General features: G+C 37.5%; 1 protein-coding gene across 4 annotated transcripts in view; it reads right to left on the bottom strand.

Moving 5' to 3' along the window:
* Positions 1 to 14,141, bottom strand: part of LOC127622701 (glycerophosphodiester phosphodiesterase domain-containing protein 5-like) — a 56,337-nt gene that overhangs the window by 36,312 nt on the left and 5,884 nt on the right. For 2 of the 4 annotated variants that reach the window (XM_052096748.1, XM_052096745.1), the window contains exon 1: positions 2,743 to 2,881. The exons of the other annotated variants lie outside the window; for them this stretch is intronic. The gene's annotated coding sequence lies outside the window, so the exon portion shown is untranslated. Of the gene's footprint in view, positions 1 to 2,742; positions 2,882 to 14,141 lie in introns of those variants that run through there. 4 annotated transcript variants of the gene reach the window in all.

The raw sequence follows: 14,141 nt of genomic DNA on the forward strand, positions 1-14,141 counted from the left end.
ATCTGTAATGTAATAAAATTTTGAATTACTTATTTTGTCATTCACATTAATGCCCTATTGTCATAATGAAACTTCCTACGTGTAATGCTCTGTTTTAACATGGTTGGAGTACAGAGATAAAGCCTCCTGTAATCTCCTGGATCCCTTCTAGACACCACACTTCATTCACAAATGAGCCCCTTTATTTTAGGGTAAGCAACATGCATTATTAATATCATAACATGTTAGATCATTGACTTTAGGGTGAATTGATAGAGGAGTATTACATGAATACAATGGAACCATGGTGAATTAAACAGTGTATTAATTATTATAATAAAATAAACTACCCAAAATAAGTCAAAAAGTATTTTCCATGAAAATGCAGTTCCCTACAAAATCACCCCAATCATTCTAGAATAATTCATTCTTCTCAAATAGAGCTATTCAAGTCACCTGGCGAAGTCATCCTGTATTTTTTCAAATCGCAATATATAATCGGAGAAAAACAAAATATCGCAATGTCAGTTTTTTCCAATATCATGCATCCCTAATGCATTGCCTTACAAGTATTATGCAATTAAAAAAAAAAACATTCTGCCCTTACAAAACATACTTTGACTGTAGGTGCTGTGAGAGTATCAGATCATAATATGATACCTTGATATGTACTACTAAACCATGTTACTGATACTCCAGTGTACTTCAAAGAATACTATGGCACTACCATGGGAAGTACAGTGCTGATTTCTTCTATTTTTTATATTTTTCATACTAAATTGTTTTAGATCTTCAAACAAGATATTACATAAAACCAAGGCAACCTGAGTAAACACAAAATACAGTTTTCAAATATATATATATATATATATTTCTTGAAGCAAAAAAGTTAACCAACACCTGTATCACTCATGTGAGAAACTAACTGCCTCCTTAAACTTAATAGCTGGTTGTGTCACTTTTAGCAGCAACAACTGCAACCAAAAACTTCTGATAACTGGTGATCAGTCTTTTACAACGCTGTGGTGGAATTGTGGCCCACTCTTCTTTGCAGAACTGCTTTAGTTCAGCCACATTGGAGGGCTTTCGAGCATGACCTACCCATTTAAGGTCTTGCCACAGCATCTCAATCGGGTTCAAGTCAGGAGTCAAGTTAGGCCACTCCAAAACTTAAATTTGGCTTCTTCTGAGCCATTCAGAGGGGGACTTACTCCTATGCTTTGGGTCATCGTCTTGCTGCATAATCTAGTTGCCAGTAAACTCACATACTAATGACCGGACATTCTACTTTAGAGAGCAGAATACATGTTTCCCTCATTTATTGCAAGTCGTCCTGGCCCTGAAGCAGCAAAGCATCCCTACACCATCACATGACCACCACCATGCTTGACCGTAGGTATGATGTTCTTTTTGTGTAATTATGCGTTTGATTTATGCCAGATGAAATGGGACCCCTGTCTTCCAAACAGTTCCACTTTCGACTCAATGTCCACAGAACATTCTCCCAAAAATTTGAGGATCATCAAGGTGTGTTTTGGATAAATTAAATGGTTTTCGTCTCGCCACTCTTCCATGGATGCCATTTTGGCCAGTGTCTTTCTGATGGTGGAGTCATGAAAAGTGACCTTTATTGAGGCGAGAGCGGCCTGCAGTTCCTTGAATGTTGTCCTTGGCTTTTTTGTGACTTTCTGGACGAGTCGTTGCTGTGCTCTTGGAGGAATTTTGGAAGTTCAGCCACTTCTGGGAAGGTTCACTACTGTGCGAAGTGCTCTCCATTTGGAGATAATGGCTCTCGCTGTGGTTCTTTGGAGTCCCAGAGCCTTTGGAATAGCTTTGTAACCCTTCCCAGACTGATGTATTTTAATCACCTTTTTAATCATAATTTCTGGAATTTATTTTGACCTTGGCATAGTGTGCTACTATGTGAGATCTTTTTAGCCAACTTCATGCTGCTGAAAATGTCCTATTTATGTGTTGATCTGATTGATCATGGCTGGCAGGTCTCACATAGTAGCACACTATGCCAAGGTCAAAAGAAATTCCAGAAATTATGATTAAAAAGATGATTAAAATCTGATCTGGGTTGTGTCTAGTCCAGCTGAACCCCAATATGAATGCAGGCCCAGTTTGTATTGGATAACTTTTATGCTTCAATAACATTCTAATTTAAAAGCTGTATGTTGTGTTTACTCAGATTGCCTTTGTTTTATGTTAGATTTTGTTTTACTATATAGTATGAGAAACAGAAGCAATCAGGATGGGGGCAAATACTTTTTAACAGCACTGTATGCATAAGACATGGTATGACTGTAGCCAAAAAATGCATGGTAGTACTTGTTAGTACAATTTTTATTCGCTGGTTTGAAATGGCACTTAATTTCAGATTCCACTGCCGGTATGAAGCTAAACGCGTATACACACACACACACACACACACACACACACACACACACACACACACACACACACACACACACACACACACACGCATACACACACACACACACACACACACACACTTGTTTTCATTGGATTTCCAGAAGACTCTGATCTATTCACTGCCACAGTCATTCGCTGTTATGACAATAACGATTCAAGGAAAGGGCGCTAGCAGTTGGAAAAATAAATAAAATATATAATTTTATTTTAAGTCAAACCTGAGTTCGATTAATAGTTTCATCTCTGACGTGAAGGTTTAAAAAGCATCACCAGAAGTACGAATTTATAAACAAATAAAAATGACACGTCAATGTTTTTACTCACCGATTATTCTTTCGTCGGTATGTTCCGGTTATTATAAATCAGCGGCAGTATCAGAAGAGCCAAACAGTATTTGATCGTTCAGCTGTGCAGTCTGTGCGCGCGAGTGAAGAGCAGTTGCTGTAGACCTGTTGCTCTCTCAACACCGCAGTACTCCTCAATGCTCACTCCTCCCACTAAGACTCTCTCTCTCTCTCTCTCTCTCTCTCTCTCTCTCTCTCTCTCTCTCTCTCTCTCTCTCTCTCAATCAATTTCAATTTCAAATTTGCTTTATTAGCATGACTGTGTAACACAATGTTGCCAAAGTATCAACATATTATATATAACTAATAAAACAAACAAACAAACAAACAAAACATATATGTATAAATCATGTCACATGTAGCATTGTAAATAGATGGATAAATAAATATACACACACTGCATAAATAAATACATTGGGTCACTCTAGAGAATTAGCTGTCTCTGGCGTTGTGAATAGCTAGCACATATTTAGCCGCTAGTGCAGCTGTATTATCATCTTCTCCGAGTAAGAAGGACATTTTTTCAGTGTCACTCAGTTCATAGAATGATGGGATCAAGGCTTCAAATTTGGGCAGAAACGTTTCTCTTATATTGTTATATTTAGAGCAAAAGAGCAGAAAGTGTTCCTCATCCTCTATGTTCCTCTCTCTCTCTCTCTCTCTCTCTCTCTCTCTGAGGAGAGGTTTGGGCATCTGAGGGTTCCCACGTGGAGAGGGTGACTTATTGGGCTTTTTCTGTCTAATACTATAATTTTATTTTCTTTTTTTTCGGTTTCTATAATTTAAAAAAAAAAAAAAAAAGTTCTTTAATTCCATTTGTGTGAGGTACTTGTGGAGTTTTGTTTGGGATCAGGATGGCGTCCCTCTTCGTAGGGGTAGCGCCACCTGTTTCCCTTCGTCATGGCGTCAGGTGTGTTCCTGTAACCGGTGTGACTGTGGAGGATGTGCTAATGGCTGTTGGAGAGGAGATCGGGCATGAGAATATTGCATCGGCTTCACGCATGAATAAAGCCGTGGTCGTTTTTGTGAAGGAAGAGATTCAAGTTAGTCGCCTGATAACTAATGGAATTGTGGTAAGTGGAGAATTTGTTATTGTTTCGCCGCTTGTTGCGCCAACTACTAAGGTAACCGTATCCAACATACCTCCATTTATTCGAATGATGAAATTGAGCGAGGGCTTTCACGTTACGGAAAATTTGCTAGCGCGATAAAAACGCTACCACTCGGCTGTAAAATGAAGCATTAAGACATGTAATGTCTTTCAGAAGACAGGTGTTCATGTTTTTGAATGAACCAAATTTAGACGTGTCTTTTAGAGTGCTGTACGAAGGAAAGGCATATATGATTTATGCTAACACGGGAAGCATGAAATGCTTTGAGTGTGGGGATGTTGGTCATAAGAGACTAGCATGCCCACATAAAGCTGGGAGTAGCGGGACTAGTGTGGCGACGCCGGACTAGTGTGGCGACGCCGGGCCGAGTGTGGCGAGCGCCGGGCCGAGTGTGGCGAGCGCCGGGCCGAAAGTGCTGCGGTGATGGCGAAGGCCTCAGAGGACGCGCTGCCTCGAGTTGTGGAGGAGCTGGATGCTCGAGTTGTTGAAAAGGCTGAAAGCGTTACTGATAACGGTCAAAATGAGAAAGTGGTTGCTGAAACAGAATCAAGTGAAAATTGTGAAATGAACGATGATCTGAGTGACCAGATTTATGGTGAAGTGGCCAGTGTTAATGTTGATGCATCAAGGGATGAAGAAAGTTGTGATACAGAGTTAAAAGATGATGATACGCTTTCCGAAGTTTTCTGATATGGGCTCACAGATAGTAGGAGAGGTGTACACTTTACAAGAGATAAATGACTTCCTAGATTCGACTTTTGGTAAGACTGTTGATGTGACAGTTTTTTTCCGGACTCGAGAAATTTATTGCGACAGTGTTGTCGTTGCATAGAACGGTTAGCTATGAGTCTTTGGATAAGAAGAAAAGATTTAGACTGAAGAAGATGGTAACAAAACTGCGTAAAAGATATTTGTTTCTCAAAGACATCAAGATGAATAAATCTCACGTGGTGGCGTTTATACTTTGCTGTTTTTTTCTGTCTCTCCCCACTCTATATCTCTTTTCTTACATGGATAGTTTGAGGGTGGGTTCTCTAAATATTAATGGGGGAAGAGACAGGGGTAAATTAGCAGTGGTTTCAGAATTTCTTAAATTTAAAAAGATCAATGTTTCTTTTTACAAGAAACACATACAAATAAGGATAATGAAATTGAATGGGGTATGTGGTGGAAAGGCAAGTTTGTTTTGAGCCATGGGACATTTAATAGTGCAGGAGTGGCTATTTTATTTTCTGCAAACATGAATGTTAACATTTTAAATGTGGAACAGATTGTTGAAGGTAGAGTATTGTTAATAGAAATTGAGTATGAGGGAAATAGTTTTGTGTTTGTTAATGTCTATGCCCCCAATAGTGGTCCTGAACGACAAGATATTTTTTTGAAATTGAGAAATGCCATCCAGAAGTATGATGATAGTGTGTGTCTTGTAATTGGAGGGGACTGGAATTGCACAACAGATTTTACAGTGGATAGAAATGGGGAAGAGCCTCATAGTCAATCAAGTAGCACACTGTTAAAAGTTATGCATGAGTTTCAATTAACAGATGTATGGAGAACAAGAAATATCGGGTGAAACAGTATACGTGGTTGAAAATGTGTGACAATAGATTTTGGGGTGCAAGATTGGATCGGTTTTATATGACGGAAATGTGGAATAATAGAGTAATTGATGCTTGTATTTTTCCAAACGGGTTTTCAGACCACCATATGATCACGTTGGTTTTAAATGTAAAGAAGACATTAAGATCTAATTATTACTGGCATTTGAATGTTAAATTATTACATGATGCTTTTTTCTGTGAGAGTTTTAAAGTGTTTTGGAGTGAATGGAAGTTGAAGAAGCTTTTGTTTGAGAATCTTTGTCAATGGTGGGATGTGGGAAAGGCGAATATAAGATTATTTTGTCAGAATTATGCTTTTCATACATCAACTTTTGTCAAAACAACAGTAAAAACTCTACAAAAGGACATTGAGTTGTTGGAAAAAATCTTGTAACTAATAATGAAGGTGTACATTGTGATGGTTTGAAAAAGAAAAACAAGAGCTGAATTCTTTTTACAAGAGCAGGCCAAAGGAGCACTGATACGGGCAAGATTTTGCACTATCAAAGATATGGATGCTCCAAGTGCTTTCTTTTTAATCTTGAAAAAAATATACTAATCAAAAACAGATGTGTCATCTTCGCCGTCAGGATGGATCAGTAACATCAAATCCAGTTGAAATGAGAAAGTTGTCAAGAGATTTTTATAAACAATTATACAGTGCTGAGAGCTGTGATACTGAGAGTGTTCATGATTTGCTTAAGGAATTACCTCAGCTTGGGGATGAACAGAAAAAGGCTCTGGACAATTTGATCACTTTTAAAGAACTTACAGAAGCAATGCGTCAGTTGCATATTGGCCGCTCCTGGAATTGATGGACTACCTATAGACTTTTATCAACAGTTCTGGGAAATAATTGGACAAGATTTTTACGAAGTGTTGCTGGACTGCATTAGAAGTGAAACCCTTCCCATAAGTTGTCGTAGAGCAGTCTTGTCGCTGCTTCCAAAGAAAGGGGACTTGGGACTTCTCAAAAACTGGAGACCAGTATCTTTATTATGTTCTGATTACAAAATATTTTCCAAATGCTTATCAAATAGATTTAAACACTGTTTAGACTTGTTGGTTCATAATGATCAAACGTATTGTATAGCTGAAAGATCTATAATGGATAATCTTTTTCTATTACGGGATATAATTAATATCAATAATTTTTATCATGTTGATCTTGGAATTCTCTCCTTAGATCAAGAAAAAGCTTTTGATCGGGTTGACCATCAATATCTTTTTAATGTGTTAAAGTATTTTGGGTTTGGTGACAGATTTATATCCTATATTCGGTTGTTGTATTGTAATGTTTCTGTTATGGTGAAAGCAGGTGGTGGGCTAAGTGAACCAATACCTGTGTCGAGAGGCATTAGACAAGGATGTCCACTTTCTGGGCAATTATACAGTTTGGTTATCGAACCTTTGTTGTGCAGATTGAGGAGGAATCTTGAAGGATTTGTAATTCCTAATTCAAATGATAATTTTAAGTTTTTTTATCTGCGTATGCAGATGACATTAGTGTTTTTATCACAAGTCAAAAGGATATTACAACCTTAAACCAAACTATTGAAATCTATGAAAAAGCCTCTTCTGCTAGAGTTAATTGGTCTAAAAGTGAAGGGTATATTATTGGTAGGTGGGAAGGTTTTGGGTTTCCTCAACTCCCGGGTGGGTTACAGTGGAGACAGGACGGATTGAAAACACTAGGAGTTTTTTGGGGAACGACCAATTTCAAAAGAAAAATTGGGAGGGTCTGCTGGAGAAGGTATCTGCTAAATTGTCGAAATGGAAATGGCTATTGCCACAATTGTCCTATAGGGGAGAGCTCTGGTTGTCAATAATCTCGCTGCATCTATGTTGTGGCACAGGACTATAACTATGGAGCCTCCTGAAGAGCTAATTTCTATGATACAAAGGACATTTGTTAATTTTTTCTGGAGTGGACAGCACTGGATCCGTGCAGCTGCACTTTACTTACCAGTTCAAGAGGGCGGTCAAGGCTTGGTAGATGTGAGGAGTCGGATCCGGGCTTTTAGGATTCAAGCTGTGCAGAGACTTCTCTACAAAACAGATGTGGTGTGGGCCAAAACTGCAAGTGTGTTTTTGAAGCGGGCAGGAGGACTTGGATTTGATAGACACTTGTTTTTAATGAGACTTGAGGAAGTAAGCCTGTCAGAGCTTCCACCTTTTTATAAGTCTATGCTGCAGACATGGAGAACTGTTTTAAGAGTGGAGCGAGATATGGGTGACCAAGGACATTGGACTCCAGAGGAACCTTTGTTTTTCAACCCAATGGTCCAGACTAGACTGTTGTCCTCCGTGAGCGTGAGGAGATGTTTGTTGAGGAATGGTGTTCAGAAACTTGGACATCTCCTGGATGAAAGGGGCTGGAAATCCATTGAGGCACTTCAAGAGCTGACGGGGTTAAAGTCCTTGCGTCTTGTTTCAAAATTGAAAGAAGAAATCTGTAATGCACTTCCAAGCAGCTGCAGGACTTGGATAGGACTGAGACAAACACAGGACATGAGAACTGGTCAAGATTTTCCAGAATTAAACATTTCACCTGTCATAAATGAAGAAGAGGAAGGTGAAGTTGCAGACTCGATTTTATCTTTTAAGACCCCTCAGCTGGACCATTTTAAAAAGGTGTCTAAGAAAGCAATATACTGCACTACAGTTAAAGTCACACATCGAGATTCATTGAAGAGGCAAAAAGCTTCTAGATGGCCAGAACTGTTACAACCAGACTTTCTCGTGCGGGACAGGTGGCGGACCCTGTATAAACCCCCTGTAGAGAAGCGCAGCGCTGATCTACAGTGGCGGATTATTCACGGGGCCATAGCTACGGACCGACATGTGGCACACCTGAATCCGGCAGTAGTTGGGGAATGTAGATTTTGTGGGGAGCAGGAGGATCTAGAACATTTGTTTTTAAGGTGTAACAGATTACAAGAGCTTTTTGTTTTGCTTAAGACTTGGTTTAGAAGTTTTAATGAGGTTTTTTCCGATAAAGTGTTTATTGGGGAATGAAGTATAGTTTTTCAATGAGGAGGAAAATATGTTTATTAAATTATTTGATGGGAACAGCTAAACTTGCAATTTGGAAAACAAGAAAGAACAAAGGTTTGCAACTTGCTACAATAGATTCTGAAATGATGTTTAGAGGGTTGGTAGAGGGAAGACTGAAAATCGAATTCAGCTTATTATAGACTTACAAATAATGTGGTTTTTTTTGTGATGTATGGTGTTTTAATGAGGTACTATGTATAGTACAAAATGATCAACTGATTGTGAATTTTTAATTAAGTAATTTATTTTTATTTTTTAATTTATTATTTTTTAATAATTGCCAGTAATGTAACGTGATTTAAGGTTCAAAGAATAATAAAGTGCTTGTTAACCTCTCTCTCTCTCTCTCTCTCTCTCTCTTTCTCTTTCTCTCTCGTAATTTGCATATTCTCTATAAATTGTGTTACAAGATTTAGATTAAACGTTTATATCAAGTTATACATATTTGTTTAAATATATATTTAGTATTTACATTCAGATTCAGCTTTTAAATGTATAGTTACATTTAAGATTTTCATTTAGACAATTTTTTTCATTTTCAATTTCAATTTAACACTTTCAACATTTTCTAACATTTTCATTTAGATTTAAGGTATACATTTATAAATACTATGGATGTATGGATGGACGGACGGATGGATGGACGGACGGACGGACGGACGGACGGACAGACAGACAGACATCTAGATAGATAGATAGATAGATAGATAGATAGATAGATAGATAGATAGATAGATAGATAGATAAAATATACAATCAGATTTAACATAAAAATTTAGATTTTTCTTCAAAGATTTTAATGTAATATTTATATTTAGGTCTTTTATTTGTATATTTACATCAGGCATGTTCGATTCCACGATTCTGATTCCAGGTTTCCAACAGTGGATTCCAAAAAAAGTTTCTCGATTCTCAAGAAAAAACAGAAGAGAAATCTTCCATGAATAGAAAGCATACCACACACTTGTTTTTATATTTACAGGTAATTGTATGAATCACCAATGATCATGCCACACCCCTGAGCCGAATCCAATCTTGAGTCGATTCCCAATGCTTCGGAATCAAAGAATAGTGATCATTTTTTAAATCTTTACTAATCCTTAAAAGTGTAAAAAATGAGCCATTTGAAAACTGCACAATATTTATATACAGTAACTGCAGCACTGTTCTAGCATAAACAGTGTGAATACATAAATAAATATAACTGCACTATAATCTAAGTAAATTTTACCATAACTGAGTAACTTTTGTTGCTTTGGCTGTACTGTATCAGTGTAATTTATTGTGCAGAGTGAGTGAAGCTATCACAGTAACACTATCATGGTGACTGTGTTGTTTACAACAGCTGGATACTCATGACACCGATCATACGCTTCTAAAATCTTGTCACTCGCTTAAATATTTCATTAGACAGTCAAGCTGGCAGTCAAATTAGCTTTTAGTTCAGACCTTTCCTTTTGTGTCTCTGATGTTGTTTTTACATCTTATTGATTTCATTATTGTTTGTTGCATTTATTCCTTGAAAAGTAATCTCCAATTTCATCATGATTAGCCATTCATAAGTGAAATGATTGGCCCCACCAGAAATTTTAGGGCATTAGAATAACAATTAGATGACAACCATGAGGACAATCTGAAAGAAAGGTTTCAACAGCTGAACTGCTTAGACAACTAAACAAAAGAAAACATTTATACTGCAGCATTTCAGCAACTCGGGCTCAGTCGAATATAGAAAAGGGTCATGCTGGTACTTTGACTGCACATACTGTATTTATTCCATTATTCAATGGGTCTAAGAGAGCTAATCTTCTAGTAATTGTCAGGCAATACAGACTGCACTCTGGACTGGACTGGTGAGTCATAAAACCATGTGTATGCACCTTTAGTTCTGGAAATAGTTGGTCGAACTCCTTGACTTGATTTCATAATGTGATTCTGAAATAGCTGAGCTCTGACACAGAAGTTTCATTTGAAATAGGACTGAGTCTCATATTTGCCCTCTAATCTGCATGTAAGACTGCACTGCGTGTACCAATTCCTCATGAAAGGGTTCTCCTAATTTCTTTTCTGTCTATTTTCATATGTCATGACATATCTCACTATCAGCTGTATGAAGAAAATAGATCCACACACTTCTAAATGACTTTAAGTAAAGACCTGAATTATTATTTGATAAATATCTTAATATCATCACCCTAAAGACTGTAATGTACTGTTCATACTATATATGGTAGTGCTTTATATCTAGAAATCAATGGTGAGTTAGAGGAAGATGGGAAATTTGGCCTATTTATTTAGCACAATGATATAATGATGCTCATCATAATCACTTCTGTTTCCAGAAGAGTGCTGATGTCCTGAATATCAGCACGGCTCTGCAGTCAAATCAATATAAAAACATGATTTTAAGTGTGATATTGCCTTTATACTACAACAACAGTTCTATAAACAAGAAGTTATTTTCAAATAACTTTCTAGACACAATACGACTAGCTTTGTTGTTTAATTTTGCTCTGTCTACAAAAATAGTAAAAAAAAAGCCAAAGCAGGATCAAAGCAGGATTGTGTTTCGCCGCAGACTGATCTCACAGTTAATTCAGAAACAGCAGGTTGACTTTTCTTGAACTAAACTTGCCCTGTTCATATCGAGATTTGAAGCACTACCCGCAGTGCCTGAAGCATGAAAGTGTTTTTTAACGTAAGGGTACATGTGAGGTCCAGTTTTGTAAGCTGTAAAGGAAGAAAGCATATTTTATTAACTATGCCCCCAAACCCAAACCCTAAACCTAATCATCAGTGGAGTAAATTTGTATTCTTAGAGGGAAAATGCGACCTCAGAATTGCTCTCGTCACTGATTATTTGAATGTGATTACTCCCTGGTTTTAACGTGGGACAAGAATCCAGGTCTCCGACGCAGCTGACACAACACACTACCAGTCGCACCATAGGAGAAGAGAAACACATTTGAACCGATGCAGAAATGTCTGATGTTAGTTGGCACTTGTCAACTCAACATAATGGGGCCAATGTCTGGTTCCTGGAACATTCGGAAGCAACATTCAAAATTCTTATGTTATGTTAGATACAGAGAGTGAACAACGCATAGCCTGGAAAGCCGCAAACAAAGATAACGAAGGAAAAAGGAAGTAAACTATAGCAGGGTAAACGTCAATAAAGGTACATTGTATATCATAGCAAATATTGTTTTTGCATTCCAATCTGCTACAAAACAAAATGTCAGAAAACAGTGTATCATAATTTTCCTCATGAGCAACTTCAATCCTTCGCTGTCATAGTTCATGAAGAGCTAACAAAACGTATTGAAACATCAAAAGTCACAACATGTATGTTAGATCCAATACCAACCAAGCTCTTAAAAGAGGTACTCCCTGTGATCTCAGATCCTCTTCTTAATATTATTAACTCCTCGCAATCCTTAGGACATGTCCCAAGAAACTTTAAAATGGCAGTTATCAAACTGATTATTAAGAAGCCACAGCTTGATCCTGGAGAATTGGCTAATTATAAACCAATTTCAAATCTCCTATTTATATCAGAAATACTATAAAAGGCAGTATCCTCCTAAATACAGTATGTTAATTTCTACAGAGAAATAGTTTATATAATTTCAGTCAGGATTTAGGCCCCACCACAGTATAGAGACTGCACTTATCAGAGTTACAAATTACTTGCTCCTATCATCTGATTGCGGCTACATTTCTCTTCTAGTGCTTTTAGATTTTAGTGCTGCCTTCGACACCATAGAGCATTGGCATGCAGACGACACACAGATCTACTTAGCCCTATCACCTAACGATTACAGCCCCATTGACTCCCTGTGCCAATGCATTGATGAATTAAACAGTTGGATGTGCCAAAACTTTCTTCAGTTAAACAAAGTCAAAACTGAAGTCATTGTGTTTGGAAACAAAGATGAAGTTCTCAAGGTGAATGCATACCTTGACGCTAGGGGTCAAACAACTAAAAATCAAGTCAGGAATATTGGTGTGTCTCTAGAGTCAGACCTCAGTTTCAGTAGTCATGTCAAAGCAATAACTAAATCAGTATACTATCATCTGAAAAATATTGCAAGCATTAGATGCTTTGTTTCCAGTCAAGACCTAGAGAAACTTGTGCATGCTTTCATCACCAGCAGGGTGGATTATTGTAATGGACTCCTCACTGGCCTTCCCAAAAAGACCATAAGACAGTTGCAGCTCATACAGAACCAGAAAATATGAACATATCACACCAGTCCTCAGGTCTTTACACTGGCTCCCAGTTACATTTAGGATTGATTTTAAAGTATTATTACTGGTATATAAATCACTCAATGGGCTAGGACCTCAATATATTGCAGATATGCTCACTGAATATAAACCCAACAGATCACTCAGATCATTAGGATCACATCAGCTATAAATACCAAGGGTTCACTCTAAGCAAGGAGAGTCTGCTTTTAGCTATTATGCCAGCCGCAGCTGGAACCAGCTTCCAGAAGAGATCAGATGTGCTCCAACAGTAGTCACATTCAAATCCAGACTCAAAACACATCTGTTTAGCTGTGCATTTACTGAATGAGCACTGTGCCACTGTTTGTCCGACTGTTGTACTGTATTTTATTTTATTTTATTTCTAAACTGTTTCAATTATTCTTATTTTTTTTTATTCTTATTTTAATCTCTTCTATGTAAAGCACTTTGAATTACCATTGTGTATGAAATGTGCTAAATAAACTTGCCTTGCCTAGCCTTGCCTTGCTTTGCCTTGCATGGTTTAGGTCCTATTTAGCAGACCACTACCAGTTTGTCTATGTAAACGAGAAATTGTCAAATCAAACAAAATATGGAGTGCCACAGGGATCAGTTTTAGGGCGTCTGCTTTTCTCCTTATATATGCTTCCCCTGGGAGATATTATTAGGACTCGTGGAATACATTTCCACTGTTATGCCAACAATACCCAGCTTTATATTTCTTCGAAACCAAATTAGCAGTGTATAAATGAAATCAAATATTGGATGGCCAGAAATGTCATTCTACTCAATTCCAACAAAACAGAGGTACTAATAATTGGACCAAAAACCTCTAAAAATTAGCAGATAAAATATAATTTGACTCTTGATGGATGTACTGTTACATCATCTTCTACAGTGAAGAACTTAGGTGTTATATTTGATACCAATCTGTCCTTTGAAAATCAAATTGTAGAAAAGCATTCTTCCACCTCAGAAATATTTCTAAGTTACGACGCATGGATGGAGACGTATTCTGTCTCCTAGAGATGAATGTAGATTGGTGTGAAAAGTGCAAATCAATCCCAGAACAAAAGCAAAGAACCTTGTGCAGATACCGGAGGAAACAGGTAGACAAGACAGTATCTATATCCACAAGTATATATATCCACATTACCTGAAAGGCTGCTCAGCAAGGAAGAAGCCACTGCTCCAAAACCGCCATAAAGAAAAGACAGATTACAGTTTGCAAGTGTACATGTGGACAAAGATTTTACTTTTTGGAGAACTTTCCTCTGGTCTGATGAAACAAAAAATGTGTTGACCATCGTTATTTTTGGAGGAAAAAGGGTGAGGATTGCAAGTTGAAGAACACC

The sequence above is a fragment of the Xyrauchen texanus genome, chromosome 29 (genome assembly GCF_025860055.1).
Source record: "Xyrauchen texanus isolate HMW12.3.18 chromosome 29, RBS_HiC_50CHRs, whole genome shotgun sequence".
Taxonomy (NCBI): Eukaryota; Metazoa; Chordata; class Actinopteri; order Cypriniformes; family Catostomidae; genus Xyrauchen; species Xyrauchen texanus.